This window comes from Anopheles coustani, assembly GCF_943734705.1.
Source record: "Anopheles coustani chromosome X unlocalized genomic scaffold, idAnoCousDA_361_x.2 X_unloc_52, whole genome shotgun sequence".
NCBI classification, from domain to species: domain Eukaryota; kingdom Metazoa; phylum Arthropoda; class Insecta; order Diptera; family Culicidae; genus Anopheles; species Anopheles coustani.
The window spans coordinates 124,189-130,000 of NW_026525162.1; positions in this window are offsets into that span (position 1 = coordinate 124,189).

Here is a 5,812-nt window from a genome sequence, read left to right on the forward strand (position 1 = left end):
ATCTCGTACCGCCTTGACGGTATACTTGGTCCAAGGGCCATTTCCAGCGACTTGGTCGCAATTTCGCTCTAAGTTTCGCTAATACCTTCGTCCGTGGACATGGTGATTTTTTGTTCGTATTTTTCCTTGATAGTCCCACTCAAGACTATTCCATACCAGAGCCAAGCGTCCCGCTAAGTGCCATACAGCCTGAGCAGTAATTCATGAAAGGTACCTCTACCAGTTTTTGCCATACTTGGGTACAAACTTTGTATCGCCCATATCTCCACTTTGGAGGCCAGCCAGCACCTTTGCCCCATATACTTTTTTCTTGGTCATACCATGCACTAAATATAATTGTTCTACGCCAACTTGCTATCTCTTCTCTAACTTGCCGTTATTCTTGGTCCAAGTCCCATTTCATTCGTTTTCGGACCCATTTTGCTATATGTTTCACTAATAGCTTCGGCCATGGACAAGCTGATATTCTGTTTGTATTTTTGCTTGATAGTCCCACTCAAGACCATTCCAAAACACACCGCAACTTGTCGCTCGGTGGCAAACTGACCGAGTTATAATTCATGAAAGATACCTCAACTTGGTACACCATGTGGTCGGCCCAAACCATATACCGACCAAACGACCGACTTGGAGCACCCTGACCGGGTTGCCCCCATATAATGAAAGTTGCGTCTCTACACGCCCAACTTATGAATATTCTACGCCAAGTCGCTATCTCTTACCGGTAAGCCGGTATTCACCTTCCAAGGGTGATTTTGGTCAAGTGCCATTTCCTGCGACTTGGTCCCCGAATTGGACCATCATCACCTAATATCTCCGTGGTCTTTCAACTCAGCCTCATAAAACTTTCAGGGTAGATAGGTCTCCCCAAGACCTTTCCAACGGTGAGCCGTTTGCCTCGCTCGGCCGTCTACAGCCGAAGTTATTAATGGTACTTGGTACCTTACCCTGTTTTTTCCATACTTGTTCGTACTTGGGTACAAACTTTGGATCGCCCATATCTCCACTTTGGAGGCCAGCTAGCACCTTGGCCCCATATACTTTTTTGTTGGTCATGCCATGCACCAAATATAATTGTTCTACGCCAACTTGCTATCTCTTCTCCAACTTGCCGTTATTCTTGGTCCAATTCCCATTTCATTCGTTTTTGGACCCATTTTGCTATATGTTTCACTAATAGCTTCGGCCATGGACAAGCTGATTTTCGATTGGTATTTTTCCTTGATAGTCCCACTCAAGACCATTCCAAAACACACCGCAGCTTGTCGCTCGGTGGCAAACTGACCAAGTTATAATTCATGAAAGGTACCTCAACTTGGCACACCACGTGGTCGGCCCAAACCATAAACCAACCAAACGACCGACTTGGAGCACCCTGACCGGGTTGGCCCCATATAATGAAAGTTGCGTCTCTACACGCCCAACTTATGAATATTCTACGCCAAGTCGCTATCTCTTACCGGTAAGCCGGTATTCACCTTCCAAGGGTGATTTTGGTCAAGTGCCATTTCCTGCGACTTGGTCCCCGAATTGGACCATCATCACCTAATATCTCCGTGGTCTTTCAACTCAGCCTCATGAAACTTTCAGGGTAGATAGGTCTCCCCAAGACCTTTCCAACGGTGAGCCGTTTGCCTCGCTCGGCCATCTACAGCCGAAGTTATTAATGGTACTTGGTACCTTACCCTGTTTTTTCCATACTTGTTCGTACTTGGGTACAAACTTTGGATCGCCCATATCTCCACTTTGGAGGCCAGCCAGCACCTTGGCCCCATATACTTTTTTGTTGGTGATACCATGCACCAAATATAGTTGTTCTACGCAAGCTTGCTATCTCTTCTCCAACTTGCGGTTATTTTTGACTCAAGTCCCATTTCCATAGTTTTTGGTACCAATTTGCTCTATGTTTCGCTAATAGCTTCGCCCAAGGACTTTGTGATTTTTTGTTCGCATTTTTCCTAAATAGTCCCACTCAAGACTATTCCAAATCACTTCTTAGCTTGTCGCTCAGTGCCATACAGCCAGAGTTTTAATTCATGAAAGGTACCTCACCTTGGTACACCACGTGGTCGGTCCAAACCATCAACCAACCATATGACCGACTTCGAGTCGAGCTAGCGGCTAGGCCCCGTATAATTAAATGCGTGTCTTGATGCGGGCTACTGACGGTCTGAACAATGTAGCTCGCTAGCTCGTCTCTAAACTTGTGTTTTGGTCGAATATTGGGTGTTCATGTACCACTTCGGGTAACATGGACTTTGGTGCAACTTTACCACTTGTGCACTTAATAACTTCCCGGTCATTCAAGTCTTTGCCTTCATACTTTCAGGGTAGTTAGGTCTCGTCGAGACCTTTCCATACATATGCCAAACTCATCGATCGGACATCTATAGCCCGAGTTATTCGCGGTACACCGTACCTTACCCTGTTTTTTCCTCAATTGGGTACAAACCTTGGAACACCCATATCGCCCCTTTAGAGACTAGCTGGCACGTTGGCCTCATATAATGATAAGTGCACCTCAACTAGGGCTACTGACGGTCAGAACATTTCAACTTGCTAGCTCGGGCCCACACTTGTGTTTTTCTCGAATATATGGTTCAAGTGTGCCACTTTGGGCACTTTTGGACATTTTGTCCCCACACAACTTTCTTGCCTTGGTAGATAGGGTCTTGTGATCTTGGGCAAAAAGATGCACCAAGATATAGTCTAACTTTCGTTCTTGTACCGCAAAGCGCTATCTCAAACACCCGAGGAGATAGAAAGTGATTATGTTCGGTATATCGGTCTTCCATGGCCTACTATGGTAAGCCCCTGCAGGTATGCAACCGAAGGTGCTTGGTACATGTATTTGGTGCAATATCGGTGCAAAGTAGGTGTTTCCTTGATCGGGCTATAACTTTCTTGGTTGATGTTGGATTGCTTTGCGGTCTTCGGGGGATAGTTAGGGAACATGTTGGTCAACATTTCCTTATTCCTCAGCCTGGCCGTACCTCTTACCGTCTAGGCGGTATACATGCTCTAAGTTGGAACTTGTGTTCCTTTGGGTAACTTCTCTGACTTTGACGCTTAATAACTTTCGTTCATATGCAGTCTAAGCTCTGCAACTCTCAGGAAAGCTAGTACTACTCATTTCCTTTCCATATCAGTCTTTGGCTTGTCGATCCGATGTCTACAGCCTTAGTTATTCACGTTGCCTGTGAAGGTAGGTTTTTGCCCATTTTCCAGTTCATGTGGTAACATTCCCGGACTTTGCCGGCTTTCTCTTCATGTGGTAACTTGCTTGCTTGTGTGGTAACTTGAAAGTGTATTTCCGACAGACCCAATCTCGGACTTAGAAGATTTTTCTCTTCATATTATATGGATCCATCACTAGGCCATCTTGCTTGCTTGTGTGGTAACTTGAAAGTGTATTTCTGACAGACCCAATCTCGGACTTAGCCGATTTTTCTCTTCATATCATATGGATCCATCATTAGGCCATCTTGCTTGCTTGTAAGGTAACTTGGTAGTGTATGTCTGACAGACCCAATCTCGGACTTAGCCGATTTTTCTCTTCAAATCATATGGATCAATCACTAGGCCATCTTGCTTGCTTGTGTGGTAACTTGAAAGTGTATGTCTGACAGACCCAATCTTGGACTTAGCCGATTTTTCTTTTCATATTATATGGATCAATCACTAGGCCATCTTGCTTGCTTGTGTGGTAACTTGATAGTGTATTTCCGACCGACCCAATCTCGGACTTAGCCGATTTTTCTCTTCATATAATATGGATCCATCACTAGGCCATCTTGCTTGCTTGTGTGGTAACTTGATAGTGTATTTCTGACAGACCCAATCTTGGACTTAGCCGATTTTTCTCTTCATATTATATGGATCCATCATTAGGCCATCTTGCTTGCTTGTGTGGTAACTTGATAGTGTATTTCCGACCGATCCAATCTCGGACTTAGCCGATTTTTCTCTTCATATTATATGGTTCCGTCACTAGGCCATCTTGCTTGCTTGTGTGGTAACTTGGAAGTGTATTTCTGACAGACCCAATCTGGGACTTAGCCGATTTTTCTCTTCATATTATATGGATCCTGGACTTAGCCGATTATTAGGTTAATATATATGGATCCTGGACTTAGCCGATTTTTCTCTTCATGTAATATGGATCCTGGACTAAGCCGATTATAAGGTTATTATATATGGATCCTGGACTTAGCCGATTTTTCTCTTCATATAATATGGATCCTGGACTTAGCCGATTTTTCTCTTCATATAATATGGATCCTGGACTTAGCCGATTTTTCTCTTCATATAATATGGATCCTGGACTTAGCCGATTTTTCTCTTCATATAATATGGATCCGGGACTTAGCCGATTTTTCCCTTCATATAATATGGATCCTGGACTTAGCCGATTTTTCTCTTCATATAATATGGATCCGGGACTTAGCCGATTTTTCCCTTCATATAATATGGATCCGGGACTTAGCCGATTTTTCTGTTCATATAATATGGATCCGGGCCAATTTTTCTCTTCATGTGGTAACGTATGCCAATCACTCACAAGTCATGGGATAAGGGTACTTGTGTTCTTCCATCTTCTAAGTCCCGCACGGGGACATCGTGATCGCCCCAAGTCCGGAATAGCGCCAAGTCAAGCCCCACGGTGGCCGTGCAGGACCTGTTAGCGGCGGCCCCACTGACAGCACTAATCCGGACTTAGAAATTATATCTTTCTAATCGAACACCACACACGCAACACCACCATACCACCATCTCCTTGCAAGTACCTAAGTACCCGCAACTCCATGGTGAAGGCAATGTCACTCCATCACCAACCTCTTTGCACTGCAAGCACTTGCGTACCCACAACACTCCGAAGAAGGCAACGGCGCGCGATGCTCGACTCCACACACCACACCACACCACACCACCGATGGCCAGCCAGCCAGCCAGCCCAACTAAGGGCTAACCCACCAACCAACCACCAATGGCCTAGGCCAGCCGGATCCCACCTTCAAGTCCAAGCACAGCCAAGTGCAAGTACCGCCAAGTGTTCACCAACCGCCCAACACACCACACCACCGATGGCCAGCCAGCCAGCCAGCCCAGCTAAGGGCTAACCCACCAACCAACCACCAATGGCCTAGGCCAGCCGGATCCCACCTTCAAGTCCAAGCACAGCCAAGTGCAAGTACCGCCAAGTGTTCACCAACCAACCATCACACCAGGTCAGCCGGCCAGTACCCACCTTCAAGTGCCATTACCCTCGGGTGCAAGCCCAATCAAGTGTTAACCAACCAACCCGGCCAAGGCAGCCAACAGGCCGGCACCCTACAGCACCGACCCGCCATCACCACCTCAACCGTTGACCATGCAAGTGGCCTCGGACAACAGGTGACACCCGAAGTACATCCGAAGAACGTATATCAAGTGTTTGCTCACCAAGTCCTCAACCAACCCCAAGTACCCGGAGGTACCCAGAGTGTTGGATCCGCCAACCCGTCCCGGCACTCCAAGTCCTTGCGAACCCAAAGTGTTTGCCCGGTAGGGCCATTGTATCACAACGCTTGCGACCATGCAAGTGGCCTCGACCAAGGTGACAGGGGTATCTTCACCAAGTTCTCAACCAACCCCAAGTACCCGGAGGTACCCAGAGTGTTGGGTCCGCCAACCACTACCAGCACTCCAAGTCCTCGCGAACATAAAGTGTTTGCCCGGTAGGGCCATTAGACCACAACGCTTGCTAACCATGCAAGTGGTCTCGGACAACAGGTGACACCCGAAGTACATCCGGAGAGTGTACAACAAGTGT